Below are 17463 nucleotides of genomic sequence, written 5' to 3' on the forward strand. Positions count from 1 at the left end.
TAGCCCATGACCTCAGGATGCTGCCTGCGATTGGACTTCAGGCCTTGGTTGTGAGGGTTTTTTCCATTCTCTTTCTGGAAAGACATCTGGACCCTGAAAATGTCTCTGACCAACCACAGATGTTCATGTTCAGGAGAACATACGTAGTAACAGTTTTCAATAGTTTATATCTCACCCTGGAAAACTCATTTTGACTGTTAACTTATAGTTCTTCTGATATTGTCTTTTTTTTTTTAGTTTTTTTTTTTTAATTTTTTTTTCAACGTTTATTTATTTTTGGGACAGAGAGAGACAGAGCATGAACGGGGGAGGGGCAGAGAGAGAGGGAGACACAGAATCGGAAACAGGCTCCAGGCTCTGAGCCATCAGCCCAGAGCCCGATGCGGGGCTCGAACTCCCGGACCGCGAGATCGTGACCTGGCTGAAGTCGGACGCTCAACCGACTGCGCCACCCAGGCACCCCCTGATATTGTCTTAATAACCGTAGGTCCTGCTTCTCGGTGCTCACATGAACATCTGCTATGCCTCCTATCATTGAACCTCACGACCGTCCCCTCAGGTACAGGTAATACCACTATCCCCAACCTACAGAGGAAGAAACTGAGGTCTCGAGATGGTTGAACAATGTGCCCCAGATCGCCTAGCCCAACAGCCACAACATCCCGCAACCTTTTTTACTGACTAAGGTCACTGCCGATCAATTGCAATACGGTGCCCTTCATTGGCTTCCCAGAGCATCCAACTTCTAGGAGAAGCGTCAGGGAGCAGTGAATTGACCCAAAATAGGTGAAAAGGGAGATACAACAAGAAAACAAACAAAAACTCTACACAGAAATTTAGGGACCTGGGCTCGAGTTCTGGTTCACCCCTAACCAACCAGCCCGACCACCCCTAACCAGCAAGGGCCCACCCTTGTTTGGCAAGACACTGCTCCTCCCTGGTCTGTTTCCCAGGCTGTTCACTGTGTCAGTCACACCTACTTCGCAGCGTTGCAGTGAGGATCGTAAGTGAAACTGCCCAGCAGCCCCCTGCCCCCCCAACCCCTCCCCCCGCCCCTGTAGCATTTCCACTCCAGGGGGGATGACAAGTTGGTAATGCATCAGGAGCATCAGCAAGGAGCAGCCTCAGCCTCTGAACTATAGGGCCTTCACTCTTGCTGCAGAGGGAAGTTACATTTCTCTGTTTTCTTCTGAGGGTGGCATCCAGGTCAATAAGGACACGGGAGGAGGGGCTGGGAACCACCCAGCCTACTGGCCTCAGCGCTTCTGGCTGCCTAGCCTCTGTGCCTCCCCAAGTGCCTTGCTTCAGGCCCTCTCTGTTTATTTATATTTGTCCTTCAAAGTAGCTGGCAAGCAACAGGCTCCTTACGCACATTTTGGTACTGGTGGATGGAGCCAGACGGGGTCTCTCTTGGAATGCTCTGGAAGTGCACAGGCCAGGCCTGCCTCGGAACAGGATTCTCCTGGCGGGTCAGACCTCCCGGATTAGGTGGTGGTGAGAGGTGTATGGTCGAAACCGTAGGTCACCAGTGCCCCTCACGAAACCGTTCACATGGGGGCTCTGCCCAGGACATAGGACCGCACGAATGCGGACTAAGTAGGGGCCAGGTTGGGAGAGGTGTGGGCCCCCACTCAGCCCCGCCCTGCCTCTCCCCATGAAGGAGGGAGCACGGGGTGGTGGGGAAGCCTGGAACCGACGTCCACACTTGGTGGACAAGCAACAAGTGCCGGCGTCTACAGCCCTACGGGGTCTGGAGCTGGCTGACGGGAGGGGAGAGTGAACGTGAAACACGGAGCTCAGCTGCCTCAGTGACCATGAGGCTTTGCTGGGGGCAAAAGAGAATCTTGGCTCAACATTATCCCAACCCCCCCATCCCAGGGTCCTGTCATTCTCCTTTAACATATAAAAATTCCTTTGGTACCTCAACTCCCCCGAGAGCAGGGAGACGAGGCCCACACACGACCACCTTCCTCTCAGGGCCGGGTGGTCCTGCCTCTGCCTGCCTCCCTCCACGCCAGGCTCCTGATTCACAAGATGGGCAGCCAGTGTTCCTTTTTCGAGTGTAGCCCGGGTGCATGTACGAGACAGAAACAGGCAGAGGAACCAGTGTTCGTGTGTTCTGGAGGCTGGGAGGCTGGAGGGGGGCTTCTCATCTGTCTGCAGCCCCTCTCTTGTCGGGAGTAGCCAAGGGACGCTTGCTCCCCAGGTTCCCTCCCCCCTCCCCCTGGCTAATTACATGCCTCTTGGTGAAAGGAAATAGTTTTTCAGGGAGCTGGGAAACCCCAGGCCCTGGTGCCCCCTCCTCATCTTCCTGGTCATGGTGGGTGATGGAGTGTGGAGCAAGCTGAGGGCAAAGGACAGGCTAACCGCACCCCCCACCCCCCCACCCAGGTGGAATATGTGTGCTATTCCCCCAGCCACTCCTGGCTACCCAAGAACAAAGGAGAGGGGTTTAAGTGCTTGCCACGGTGACGTGGGCAACTAAGGCAAATGAAAAATTAAATTCCCTTACTGCCTACAGCCCACTGACGAGTCCTTGACACAGGCAGACTGACCTCCCTCTGGGAGCTCAGCTGATGAGGACGCTTTGCTAGGGGCAAAAGAGAATCTTGGCTCAACATTATCCTGACTCCTGCACCCCGGGTCCTGTAAGTCTACTTTAACATATAAAAATTCCTTTGGAAACTTCCTTTACTTCAACTCCCCCAAGATAAGTGCTGGCAATCATCCTCCAAGCTTATGGCCCCCTGATAGACACCTGAAGGGTCTCATGACTGAGGTCTTCTAACCGGTAATACATGGCATTTTTCTAACAGCAGCTGGCCCCTCAAGGTCCCGGAAACCTTGCTTCCAAAATTCCTTAGAGACTTACACTGTGTCTGACCCCCTCCCCACCGGAGGGTATACAATCAGCTCTTCCTGCCCACGGGTCCTGCCCCCCTGCTTTAAGAAAATCACTTTTTTGCACCAAATGCGTCTTCAAGAATTCTTTCTTGGCCCTCAGCTCCCCAAAACTTCATCAGTGGGTGTCACAGGAGGAACGAGAAGGAAGCAGCTGTTCCTCCCCACCCCCTCCCCGCGCCTTCCCTGCCCTCCCCAGCGGTCCCAGCCGGATGTACACGGGAGCCTCTGTCCCAGCCCTGCTGCTGGGCACGGCTGTGACTCTGATGCTCTCAGGAAACCCAAGCAGAGGATGAGATTAGGGGCTGGCTATGTGTCGGAGAGTCCCCGAGGAAGAGGGGTTGTTTAGCCACAGCCCTTAACTGCTGCTGCTGGGGAGTGACACGGAGTGTGGCTGGCCCACCCCTGCTGTGTACAGCTGCTGGGCCAGCGGCTGCTTCCAGCTGGGCTGCTGGGCAGGGGCAGGGGTGGAGTGGGGGGGGGGGTTCCTGGCTGAGGTCCCGGATCTTCCTCCCCCCGCGGCCTCCCTGGATTGGCACGGTCCCTGGGGTTGTGGAGCTCTGTGCCACGTGGGACCATAGGTGAGGGGGACGTGGAGGGAGCGGCTCAGGGAGCAGGAAACAGCTGGGCTGCTGATTCCCCAGAAAGGTTACTCATGAAGCCTGTTCCAGGATGTGAGGGTTACGGGCAGCTTTCCTCCTCTTCCCACCCCCTGAGAGAGGGAGGAGAGAGGGGGCGTCCTGCCAAGGCTCAGACTAGGCGGTCTGTCCCTTCAATACCTGCAGTGAGGTACGAGCTGGTCCCCTGCGAGGGAGCCTGGGGGCAGGAAACTAGAGAGACTCTCTGGGCCTCTTCTCTGTTGCCTTCCTCTCACCCGTGACCTCATGGTTCCAGGTGCCTTCCCGAGGTGCCCTTAACAAAATGCAAAGTCGAGGGGTTAGGGTTGGGGGAACTCGGGAAGAGGGGTGAAGATTGACCGGAATTGATGGCCCTTCACTAACCACCCAGCAATTTCATCCCCGAGAAAAATCAGACCACTTACTGAGTCTCAACAGCCCGGCAGCGCTGCGCGGAGATGGAGAAAAGGGACGGGGGACGCGGCAGAGACTGTAGGGCCCTTGAGGGCAGAGTGTCACTCAGATCTTTTTTTTTTTTTTAATTGAGATCATTGTAAATTCACATGCAAGTAAAAGAAATAATACAAAAAGATTACTTATACACTTTGCTAAGTGGTAGCTTTTAGCAAAGCTTAGTATAATATTACAACCGGGATACTGACGCTGATACAGTTCCCCCGTCCTACTCAGCTAGCCCATTCTACCCACCCGTGGGCACGCATGCGTGTTGAGTTTTATAGATTTTGTTGCCTATGTACACTTGAGCCTTCGCAATCCAGATTCTGAGCAACCACCCTGCTCCCTGGAACAGGATCCCTCACGTGGCCCTTTTGCAACCTCACCCCCCATTGCCCATCCCTAATCCTTGGCAACCACTGTTCTGTGCTCCACTTCTTTTCTTCTTTTTTAATGTTTATTAAAAAAAATTTTTAACGTTTATTTTTGAGAGAGAGAGAGGGAGGGAGTGAGCGTGAGCGGGGGAGGGGCAGAGAGAGAAGGAGACACAGAATCCGAAGCAGGCTCCAGGCGCCGAGCTGCCGCATAGAGCCTGACGTGGGGCTCCAACTCACGAACCGCGAGATCATGACCTGAGCCAAAGTCAAACACTTAACCTACTGAGCCATCCAGGTGCCCCTAAAATTATTATTTTGTGGGGTTTTTTTGTTTGTATGTTTGTTTTTTAAAGGAAGCTCATAGAGGCACAAGAGTAACAGAGAATTTCAGCAAAGCTGGGGAGTTTGGACTCAGCAGTGGACTGGATTCCATGGCTGTGGCATCTCGCTCGGCTGTGGCGCTGGCATTGCCTGAAATCACGGCAGGATCTGGCAAATGCCGTTCCGTCCCACGGGGTCGCCAGTCCCGCTGCCACTTGGCTGAATATGCCGCGCTGTTTTTTCTACTTATACGGTGTGCTTCTCCTTGCTGTGTTAGGGGCCTGAGATGGACAGCGGTTGTCCCTCACTGGAGCAGCTGTAGGTGGTGTGGGTAAGGTCCCTTCCCCGCCAAGTGCATGCGGACCATCCACCAATCCTCTCCTCCCTTCAAATTCCAAACCCCCAGCAGCCCAAGTCCCTGATGCCTCCAAAGCCTCCCAGAGACTGCCTGCCCCAGCACAGCCCTCCTCCCAGCCGACCCTTTGATCTGACAAAGATGCTTAACCTTTTGATCCCATCACGGGACTGTCCCCAGCCCTTGGCCACTGGAAAGGGAGAAACGGAACCCTCCTTACTTGTTCCCATTCCTGTTTCTTTTGAACAAGGATGAGCTCTCCTCTGGAAGAGAAGGAGATCGCAGACGCTCGACACTCGGTTCCTTGTTCTCATCTACTCATCCTGCCTCTGGTGCCTCCTAGGTGCAGGCTGGAGCCAGTGATGTGGCTGGGAAGAGACCCCGGCCTTTGAAGCCAGCCTCTGGGGTGGCAGAGGACAATAGGACACTGTTTTCCCAAATGCCTCATTCTCTCTGCCAGTTCTCTCTCCCATCTCCCTTTGGGTCTTGGAGGCCCGGCCTCCTCAAGTGTGGGTAGGACAGGGAAGGCGGAGACAGAGTTCTCCTTGGGGGTATCCCCCACCCCGTTCAGGGCCCTCCATGCCACTCCAGTGGTCACAGCAGACATCCCGTTTCATTTCAAACTTCTTTTTTCCCCCTGGATTGATTGATTCTTCTCCTTGGCAAACACACACCTCCAGAGTGATCTCAGAAACATAAATTAGATCATGTCCCCCCTCTGCTTGCCTCCTTCTGGTGTCTTCCTGTTGCACAAGAACGAATTTCATGCCATCTGGTTTCTGCTCACTTACCCCACCCCATGTCTGCCTCCTTGTCTTGCTCTGGCTTTCTTCCTATTCCTGGCACTTCCCTGCCTTACAGGCAGGTCCTGCCTCAGGGCCTTTGCACTTGCTGTTGCCTTTTCCTAGCGCTTTCCTGTCAGATCTTCCTGGGGTGGGCTCCTCCTTAATTTTCAGGATCTAGCCAAATGGCACCGCCTCGGAGGGTCCTTTCTCTCTTGACCCCTCCTTTCCAGCCCCTCCCCACAGGCCCTGTAACTCATCATTCTGCTTTCCTTCTTTCATAGCCACCTGTAATTATTTAGCTACGAGTCTGTACGGTTTCCCTGCTAGAATGTATATTCTAAGACACAGGGACCTTGGCCTTCCTCTTCACCTGTGTGTCCCCAGCAGCTAGAAGGGGTTTCACCAATATTCTGTTGGATGACTTAATAAATCCCCCCTGGGGCTGCAGTGGGGCTGGGAACGGCCCATAATCTGGGCAGAACACTGGCCTCAGAGACCCGGCAACTAAGCGTTGGTTTACCCGTCCGCTCTGGCATACGTTAACTGCACAACCTCACAGAAGTCACTCTGCCTCTTTGCGTTTAATTTTCCTCGGATGTAAGACAGAAGTGCTACCAGTTGGCTTCCCAGGACCGCCGTGAGGCTGGGAGAATTGTGTGACGGCGCAAAATAGATGTGGAATGAGTACTGGCTTAAAAATAAATCCACACGGTTCCTCGGGAGGCAGCAAAACAGCACCTAGGTGCTGGCACATACTGATCTCGTCTCTACAACCTTCGTCAACTTTATCATGCTTTTTATTTAAGGAGGGTGACGCTTGAGGTAACACCAGTGGAGGAATAAACAGAAAACCACCACCGGGGAGCCAAATCCAGGCCACCGTAGGTTTTTGTAAGGCCCACGAGTGATGAAAGGTTTTTACATTTTTTTTTTTTAAATTTGTTTTTTTCAACGTTTTTTATTTATTTTTGGGACAGAGAGAGACAGAGCATGAACGGGGGAGGGGCAGAGAGAGAGGGAGACACAGAATCGGAAACAGGCTCCAGGCTCCGAGCCATCAGCCCAGAGCCTGACGCGGGGCTCGAACTCACTGACCGCGAGATCGTGACCTGGCTGAAGTCGGGCGCTTAACCGACTGCGCCACCCAGGCGCCCCTGGTTTTTACATTTTTACGTGGTTGAGGAAAAAAAGAATAAAGGGACCATTCCGTGACACATGAACATTGTACGAAATTCAAAGTTCAGTGTCCATAAATAAAATTATATTAGACGCCCACTCATTCGTGTGCCGTCTGAGGCTGCTTTTGTGGTGCCAAAGCAGAGTTGAGCAGCGTGGCCCCTAAAATATTTTCTCTTGGGCCCTTTCCAGAAAAAGCGTGTGGAGCCTCGGCTGATTGTAGAAAGTGAAAGGGCTTGTCCAAGAGGCTGCTTGGCAGTGGGGAGGACGGCATGGCCTCTGGGGAACTTTCCGCTTTCAGGGCCCTCTGCCGCATGCTCTGGAAGGCCCCGCTTCACCCCCGGCCAGACAAACGGAGGGGGGCCACGCACCTGCGAAGCCTTTGGGGGAAGGAGCCCCCAGAGCAGTGCCCCACGGGAGCCCCTTGCCCTTAGCGTTTTCCTAGAAGGTGGAAGGTGGGGTGGGTGAAGTGGCTTAACCTCAGGCACATCAACTCTCAAAGCCAGAGGCGGGCCACCCAAGGGAGGAGCCCTGGGTACCCTTTTCCTCCACGCCGGCACTGCAGGCACCGGTCTAGGAGGCAGCCTGTGAGAGCCCTGGTAGGTTCTTCTTAGAAAAAAAAAAAAAAAAAAACAACCAGGAGAGCTAGCTGCTTCTAGGAAGTGGCCAGTGTGCTCCTAATGACAGGCCTCTCTCTCTGGGGAGCTTATAATCACCTTGGGAGGCTCCCCCTCCGTGTGGCAGAGACGATGCAGGAACGCTGTGGCCGTGGGGGTGGGGATGAGTGTGCAGGGAAGAGACAGGAATGAAAATGCAAGGGCCTCTGTCCTGAACAAGCCAGGGTGCTGGGGTGGGGGGGGTGGGGGTCGGGAAGCCGAGGCCCAGGGCACAGTGCAGAGGCAGAAGCGTGTCATTCCAGGGCCTCGTCCTTCTGCTGGCCCCGCCGTCTGCCAGCTCTGGGAAGTCCGGAGGGCTGGGCTGAGCCCCGGCCACTGGCCTGCACACTCTAAGGAAGGAAAGGCCCATCCTACCAAAGACCTCAGGGAACAGAGACAGAGCGTGGTCTTGCCCCGCCTTGCTCAGGTTCCAGCAGCCGGCGGCCTCCACCCCCTTACGTCTCCTCCGTAGAAGGAGACACGGTCAGAAAACTAGCGGTCAGGGCCAGGCTCCAACACTTAGCAGGTGTGTAGACCCAGCAAGTCACTTGCTACCTCTCCAAGTTTACGATACCCTTTTTTACTAACACCTGTCTCCCAAGGTCATTGTGAGGAGTGAGTGCCATGTTGTGCATGAAAACCATAAAGCCCAGGAGGGAATGTTCATGGGGATGAGCTATGATCTTTGGGCCCACCCCTTGCAATGGGCAGAGCGAGCCTCCAAGCCCAAAGTGGCTGAGTGACCTTGAAATAACTAAGGCATAGCATGTCCCAAGCAGAGGCGCAGGCCCGGAGCCTGAGACGTTCTATACAATCTAGGAGATGTGATGGGAGGGAGGCCTGTCCCAGAGCTGCAAGGCCTAGGGAGGCTATCACCGCTCACATCCAGGCAGCCCCCTGCGTGTGGTCTGATCTCAGCATCTCTGATGGGGCCCAGCCTTCCGGCAGCTAGCCCAAGATAGCAGTCTGTTTCCTGCCCAGACTAGAACAACAGCCCCTACCCGCCCCTCTGGTCTCTGGCTTTCCTCCTCTGCTCACCTGCTCTAGGCCAGGAAGGTGGAAGACAGAGAGGTTTTAAATACATGGATTTCACATGGCAATTGCCACTCCCCTCTTTGATTCTTGGAAGGTGTTGCTGAAGTTCTAGAACCCCCCATGGGACCCCCCCGGGGAGCTCAGCACAAAGGGAGTGGGCCTTGGGTTCTGGTCCAGCTCTCTGCCACTCTATAGCCACGTAAGCCTCGATGAGTCACCTCTCCAGTGCTGTGTCCTCATCCTATAAACACAGAACTGATACCTTTCCTGTCTGCTGCTCTGAGTGGTCAGGAGCAAATGGGAGGCATCTGTGCAAGGGTTTTGAAACCACTGACATTTACATGCAAGGGACTGCTGTTTTCATGGAATGGGGAATGGGGACAAAGACACAGACTGGCAGGGCAAGGAGGACAGAACCTGGCAGAGATGGGGGTGGAAGGCAGGAGACGGAGGGGACAGGGGACCAGGGCAGTGATTGTTTACTGCTCTGTGTCAAGCATTAAATTAAAGGCTCCATGGTTCTCACACAACCCTGTGGGATGGGTCCTACAATCCCACTTTGCACGGGGCAGCCTTGGCTCAGCAATTTCAGTCATTTGCCTTAGTTTACCACCAGTAAGGGCATGGCTGGCCAGCAAGCCCAAGTGTGTCTAACGCCAGAGTCTATGATCTTTGCACCCACCAAGTCTCTGGAGAGCCTATTCTGGGTGTGGGTGTAAGACTAAAAACGGGGGTAGGAGGACAGGAGCGAACTGAAGCGGAGGAGGGGAGAGACAGCAAGTATTTCTCAGAGCAGGGCACAGAGCCTGGTCCACTGAAGATGCCAGTGCTAATGCCAGCCCATACAGTGTTTTTATGCAATGCAGAGAAAGGCCGATGTGGCCACGAGCCTTGCCTAGTTGTGCTTGGGGAGTGAATAAATAACATGTACAACTGTATATGGCAGCCCTGGGAGGGGCTCTGAAATTAATTAATCAAAGAAAAAAAAAAAAAAAACCACTAGGGGTGCCTGACTGGCTCAGTCGGTAGAGTATGTGACTCTTGATCTTGGGGTCATGCGTTCAAACCCTATGTTGGGCATGGAGCCTACTTGAAAAAAAGAAAGGAAAAGAAGAGAAGAGAAAAGAAAACCAAACAAAATCTACAAAACAGATTTTGTGTCTCATTCCTCCTCCCTTTCCTGGCCTTGGAGCCCAGCAGAAAGGCTCCTCCCACCAATTCCTTCTGTGTCTCTGGGGCCCCAGAGTCTGGAGGCTGGTGGCCCTGCCCAGACCAAGACTCAGGCCTGTGCCTCTCTTTCCTGCAGGCCTGGGGATGGATTGTGCAAAAGTGGTACCATACCCCGAGGCAAAAGGTTAGTTCACAATCTACTTATTAATTACTCACTTGCTTATTATCTTGAGCATTGCATCAGGACCGTGAGAATGGCTTTATAGCCACTTAAATTAGTATCAGCTCCCCTCACCCCTCAGACACACACCAGGCCCAGGTACAGTAGTAACTCCTGCCAAAAGTCACTCCAACCCAGATTCCCTACAGCTCCTGGCACATTCAGGTCATCCCTTCCGGAATGGGAAAAGCTGCCCAGCCCGGAGGATTCCCCACGTCGGATTCCCAAGATGGCGTCTGCCACAGGCCATCTCGCCCTTCCCTTATTCCTTGGCTGTTCTGCTCTGGACTCAGCTTCATGGGATACTTAGAGAAGGGAGGTTAGTAATATTACACCTTACCTTGGATCGCCTGGGAAGTCCCTCCTCTAGTCTGACTCCCACCCCTCTTGCTGCAGTTCTAGTGTTTTCCCCCTCGTTCGGCCCGCCTTGCCTCTGTGTCAGAGCACTTAATGGTGGGTATGGCAGACTCCTCCTTCTTCTTTTATTTCTGCCTTGCAGTCCAGAGAGTCAGCGCCACAGGAAGAATGGAAGGAGACCTTCCTTGGGGCCTCTTCCCTTGCACCCTCCTGCCCCTTTCTTGACCCCTCTAATTTCCCCACTCTGGAGACTGGGGAGTCACAGCCAGCAACCAAATCCCCTTTGAGCTCTGTGGCCTCCTGGTCTGGGCTCTGTCTGGGCCTGCTGCGGCTTCTGCACTCACACACCACCGAGGTGCAGCACTGATCTAGCGAGAGCTGAGCCCTGGCAGAAGCCGCCAGGCAGGGAACTCAGGGCTCTGACCACACCAAAAGAGGGACCTCAGGCTCTCTCACTTGCCTCCACTGAGGCCACCTTGGGCAAGTAACTTGGCCTCAGTTTCCCCATCTGTAAAAAGAGGTAGGCAGCCGCCTATCTCTGGGGTCATGGTGGGGGTGGTCCAGAGCCAATGGCTGAGAAAGAATTGTTGAAGACGCATTTGGTGCAAAAAGGTGATTTTATTAAAACATGGGGACAGGACCCGTGGGCAGGAAGAACTGCCCTGGGGTCACGAGGAGTAGCCAGTTATATACCCTCAGGTTGGGAGGGGGTTAGGAATAGAGTTAAGTCTCTAAGGTATTTTGGAAGCAAGGTTTCTGGGACCTTGAGGGGCCAACTGCTGTTAGAAAAACGCCATGTATTACCGGTTAGAAGACCTCAGTCATGAGACCGTTCAGATGTCTATCAGAGGGCCATAAGCTTGGAGGATGATTGCCAGCATATATCTTGGGGCAGTTGAGATAAAGGAAGGTTTCAAAGGATTTTTTATATGTTAAAGTAGACTTACAGGACCCAGGTTGGCTGGGGGGAGGGCCAGAATAATGTTGAGCCAAGATTCTCTTTTGCCCCTAGCAAAGCGTCCTCATCAGCTGAGCTCCCAGAGGGAGGTCAGTCTGCCTGTGTCAAGGACTCGTCAGTGGGCTGTAGGCAGTAAGGGAATTTAATTTTTCATTTGCCTTTGTTTCCCACATCACCGTGGCAAGCACTTAAACCCCTCTCCTTTGTTCTTGGGTAGCCAGGAGTGGCTGGGGGAATAGCACACATATTCCACCTGGGTGGGGGGTACTCTTAGCCTGTCCTTCGCCCTCAGCTTGCCTGATGCTTCCTCATCACTAGTGAAAATCAAACCTGATGTCTGTGAAAGTGTTTTGTAAGCCGGTAAGTATAGCACAGAAACAAGTAATTATCGTTCGCTGTCACCAGCTTACTGGCCTCAAAGCCCCAGCTCAGGACTTCCCGGCTCTGCCTGGCTTCCCTGGACGTCTCCCACTGAACTCTGTGATCATTTTGACCTCTGGAGTTGGTGTGTAGCCTTGAGGTTTCTGTGCTTGCTGATCTGTTGCTGAATCATATCTTTGCAGCACTTTCTATTTCCCTGAGAAGAATGTAACTTCCACGAGGGCAGAGAGCGTACCTTGCATGTTCTTTTCCGTCTCCGCACAGCGTCCTTAGGATCTGCGTATAAGACTGGATGGACAAACACACATTGAGATTCTCCTCTAAGGGCAATATTTAGACAGCAGCCTGCATCCTTACCAACAAGCTTTCTGCATAAAAATGGAGCCTCCCAGGTTAAGTGGCTTCCTGGCAGGCATCAGGTTACTACATCGTAGCACAGAGCCTGATTTGTAATTGTTATTTAATAAACGTTTGTTGAATGAAAAATGAATGACTGGATGCCTGGTAAGTGGCCTTGGAGAGCCCACACTTTTTTCCACTGGAGCTCACAGCCTCTCCGAGACCGAGACCGGCTGTTGAGAGCTCTGGGCAGGCGTGGAGCTGGGGAGCTGGGGAGCTGGGTCGCCTCAGGCTGTCCCTCCCCATTCTCCAACCCCACCCTGGTGAGTTAGCCCCTCAGGCGGTCTGAGCTCCCAGAGTAGAGTCCCCGGCATTCTTAGTGACACAATCACCTCCTTGCTCCAGGCATTTCAGAACCCAGCCCAGTTAACAAGTGTCTTTCCCAGTTAGGCACTTACAGGGAAGTTGTCTGGTTCACTCCTGCGACTCTTTAGGGGAAGGAGATGGCATTACTTTTCTCCGCTCCCATTCTAAGCTCCTTGATGGAGCATTCTGCTGATGCCCCTAAAATATGGGAGGCTAAAGGACTCAGATCTGGCCTTTGAGAGAAGAGCGGGATGGGTTTCACTGGCTCTCAGCGCTGGGAAGGACTCTTGTACTCACCCAGGCTCACCCTTTACCTGGTACCTGAAAGCCCCCTGTCATACTTAATCGGCTTACAGCTGATTGGGACCTGCTCCCTTCGCTTCACCCATCTATGATCTGCCTCCTGTGACTCTCTCCTCTGCTCCAGGTTGGCCCTCTGAAGCCATTCCTTTTTGACATGGATTTTGCTGCCGTCTATAGAAAAGCCAACACCTTTGCAAGGAACATTGGGCCACATTTCCCCACCTCTGCTCTCTGCTCAGCTGGATCTTTCTGCTTTGAAGGTAGTTTCCGTCTCTCCCAGTGATTCCCCAAGGGGCCCAGGTGGGCTGGAGGGAGAACTCAGAAGGAAGTTTAAATCCAGAGGAAAGTTCTCTTTGTAAAAGGATTTCTGGTCTGAGGGAAGTTTCCTGAAGTATCTTTGAAGGTGTTTGTTGTTATTTTAAAACCTGCTCTGCATTGGGGGGTGGGGACACTTAAATTGGACTGTCCCCTGCTGTGTAATGAGGAGCTGCACTCGCCAGCAGTTTTTTTTTTTTTTAAGTTTATTTATTTTGAGAGAGTGAGAGAGAGAGAGAGGGAAGGAGCAGAGAGAGAGAGGGAGACACAATCTTGAGCAGGCATTGCCCCGTCAGTAAGAGCCCCACGCGGGGCTGGATCTCAAGAACCGTGAGATCATGACCTGAGCCAAAACCAAGAGTTGGACACTTAACTGACTGAGCCGCCCAGGTGCCGCTCGTGAGCAGTTTCAAGGCTCTCCCTTCTAGCAATGACAGAGGAAGGGGAGCATTGGTGACCTCAGGAACTAGAAGCCACTGCCATCCCCAAGCTTGAGGTTTGAGGTGGGGGGGGGGGGGTAAGCGGTTCTTCTTTCACTGGGTTCAATTTCTTCCTTTTCTGTGCCCACGAAGTTTTTGGGTCCTGGTGGAAATATGGCCCAGGTGTGTGGGTATAATCCCTCCAGCTCCTTCTTGATTTTCCTCAGACTCTGCTCCGTCTCATTTCTTCACCCCAACTCTTAGTTAAGGAGGCCCTGGGGCTGGTTTTCCTGCTCAGGTTCCTGGTGATTTCTCATCCCTCTTTCTTCCTCCTTCCTTCATATTATTTTATCCTTTCCCTTTTTTTTTCAACGTTTTTATTTATTTTTGGGACAGAGAGAGACAGAGCATGAACAGGGGAGGGGCAGAGAGAGAGGGAGACACAGAATCGGAAACAGGCTCCAGGCTCTGAGCCATCAGCCCAGAGCCTGACGCGGGGCTCGAACTCCCGGACCGCGAGATCGTGACCTGGCTGAAGTCGGACGCTTAACCGACTGCGCCACCCAGGCGCCCCTATCCTTTCCCTTTTAAAAAAAATGATGTTTATGGATCCTTTCTATTTACAAAACCAATCTATGATCCATACAAGAAACCTGGAGATACAGACGTTTCCCTAGTGCACCCCCCACCCCGGCCCCCTGAGATCAAAATCATCCTTCCCACTTATAGAAAGCCAGTATTCACCTTTCGGTTATTTATTTGTTTGTTTGTTTGTTTGTTTTAAGTAAGCTCCACAATCATCCTGGGGCTTGAACTCATGACCTGGAGACCAAGAGTCGCATGCTCTACACTCTGAGCCAGCCAGGCATCCCTGTGTTTTGTTTTGCTTTTTAAATCATTTCTTCTGTATAAACTTACACTTAAGTTTTTTTGTTTTTGTTTTTGTTTTTTTTTAAGTAGGCTCCACACCTAATGTGGGGCTTGGATTCAACTATCCTGAGATCAAGAGTCTCTAATCTATCGACTGACTAAGCTAGCCAGGAGCCCCAATATATACCTAATGTTTTAAACTTTTACTTTGGAACAATTTTGTATTTACAGAAAAACTGCAAAGATAATACAGAGTTCCCATATACCCTTCAGCTAGTTTCCCGTGCTGTCGCCGCAACCACAGTATAATGATCAAAACTGAGAAATTAACACAGGCGAAGTACTATTTACTAAACTGCAGACTTTATTCAGATTCTGCTAAGTCCACTAATGCCCCTTTCTCTCCCAAGATCCAATCCAAGATACCACATTGCATTAGTATATACCTAATTTTTAAAAAAATGTATATCCCACTGTGCATACTCTTTCGTAGTCAGCTATTCTCATTGGTAACATATCATCTGTGTTTCCTCTATCAATTAAAATTATTCTAGGTGTGCCTGCGTGGCTCAGTCGGTTAAGCGTCCAACTCTTGGTTTTGGCTCAGGTCATGATCTCATAGTTTGTGGGATCGAGCCCCACATCGGGCTCTGTGTTGACAGCAAGGAGCCTGCACGGGATTCTCTCTCTCTCTCTCTCTCTCTCTCTCTGTCTGCCCCTTCCTGGCGCTTGCTCTCTGTCTCTCCCTCTCAAAATAAATAAACATTTAAAATTAAATAAATAAACAAATAAAATGCTCTTATGTTATCACCATTTTTAATGGTGACATAACGTTCTGCTATACGGATTTCGCCAAATTTGCTTAGCCAATGGTTTATTATGCTACATTTAAACTGTTTTTAGTTTTTCACCGTATGAAGAATGATGAGATGAACACCTTGCACATACTCCTGATACACCTCTCTTTGATTATTTTGCCGCAAAAGAAATTCCAGAAGTGGAACTGATGTGTCCAGGGGACCCATCCCTCCCCCTTCCTAGAGTACAGCCAGGATTTGGCCCTGCTGGTGGCCCTTACACTCAAACAGACCGCTCACCCCTCAACCTGAGGCAGGCAGGGGAGGAAGCAAAGAGGCCGCAAAGGCACCACAGCCATTGGATGGCGGACGCGGCAGGAGGAGATGGGAACATCAAGTCCTTCAAGGCTTCTCAGCCTTCTTCCAGGCTAACCAGCCCCAGTTGGGTATCTTATCTCTATAGAAAGAAGATGATGCTTGTTCTGAGCCTAAGGATAATGGGAAGGGGCTGTGGGTGGGGGCTGGAGCAGAAGCTGCTAATGCACTTTTGCCAGCATCTTTGGTTTCTCCAATATCCAGTCAGACTATTAGCAGTTCCCCAAGGATGGCCCTGCTCCTCGCGTCATCCCCCATTTCCTATAAATGGGAAGCGGCTAGGGAGTAGCTGTGTGTGCGCGCGCGCGTGTGTGTGTGTGAGACTGTGAGCGCACACGTATGGGGGCAGGGAGGAGGAAGGAAAAGGGACATGGTGGTTTTCCTACAGATTTAACGGGGAACTGAGGCCCAGGGAAGCCGCTGTGCAGAGGGACCCGGCATTGTGAGTCATAGCATGGGTGTTAGGACTTTCTCGAACATTCTGAAGTCACTGTGAGCCTCTGCCTTATTTCTGGAGCCCAGAGACTATGGGTATGTGTGGGTGGGTAGCAGTAATTGGCCTGAGGGATTGCCTCAGTTTCTTTTTTCCGAAAACAGTAGCCATGTGTTGAGTTGCCATAAGGAAGGAATGAGCTAAGACGTGGAAAGCATTTAGGGCAATGCCTGGCACAATCAGTAATAGTTAATGATTATTATCACACCACGAGGCTACACCAGCAGAAAAAGGAGGAGGGAGCATCTTCACAGCAGAGAGCCCTACAGCGCCCTGTGCTGGGTGGGAGGGCCTTCACCTGGCTGGGGGAAGAAGGGTCAATCCAGCCAGATTGCTGGATGGGGTCCAGGACCTCACACCACGCTGTCTGCTCACTGCCCTGCACCCTCCTTGCACTTCCCCAGGCCACAAGGCAGAAGGCATGTAGGCCCCTGGCAAGGAGTCAAGGGGGCAGAGAGGGGGTGCTGCTCCTCTGAGGCAGGACAAGTCCCTCCTGCTCCCAGTGTCCTTTCCCCAGGCCTCGAAAATACCGTCGTCCACTCTCTCCTGTTCTGTAATTTTCCAGCTTCCCTGGAATTCCCTCTGACCCCTGCCCTCTTTTCTGGGGCAGAGGGGACACCAGCTCAGGGACCCAGGACTCTACCCTAGTCTCTCTGTCCGCCACACACAGGTTTTCCAAAGGCTTGGGAAAGCCACTGGGGCTCTGGAGGGTCACCTGTTGGAGGAGTGAGTGCTGAGACAGTTTCCAAGTTGAAGTTGGTTAGTTAGTGACTCGGAAAGTTCTTTACTTTGCTCTGCTCTCTCCTGCACCCTCTTCCCCACGGCCACCAGGGCTCCATAGCTTCTCTCCCCCTTCTCCATTTCCCTTTCTTCTTGTTCTTGGCCTGTTAGCTCGGGTGCCCTGACAGATGATCTGGCCAACTCCTTACAGAGACCCAGGATACGGAAGGGACTTGCTTCACATCACACCTGGTTGGTGACAGGGCCAGCACTGGGTTCCAGTGGCCCAGGGCCCAGCCCAGGGCTACAGCCAACTGGCTCCTCCCCTTCAAAGGTATCTTTCTGTGGTTTTTGTGGCATTCAAGTCAAGTAGCCACATAAACTGGATTTCTCTCCACCCTAGTTAAACTCCCTGAAGGAAAAAAGACACATGTGGGCCTCCCCCGCCTCAAGGCCAGCCTGGGCCTCCAGTTCTCTGTCTCTCACCTGCATTGTTCCACTCTCGTCCACGGCATCCTGGAAACACACAGCTGTTGGGGCCTTGCTCAACAGCTACCTGACAAAGGGAACGTTTGACTGGCAGCGTATCGCTCCCTCTTCCCCATACACATCCTTAAGGAGACAAAAAAATTGAAATTTGGCTTTTAACTTCAGAGAGAGAGGGGCTGCGTTAGCTCTAAGGGAGCTCTTTCTGTTTCAGA

The sequence above is a fragment of the Puma concolor genome, chromosome E4, assembly GCF_028749965.1.
Source record: "Puma concolor isolate L17-30 chromosome E4, mPumCon1.1.hap2, whole genome shotgun sequence".
Classification (NCBI taxonomy): domain Eukaryota; kingdom Metazoa; phylum Chordata; class Mammalia; order Carnivora; family Felidae; genus Puma; species Puma concolor.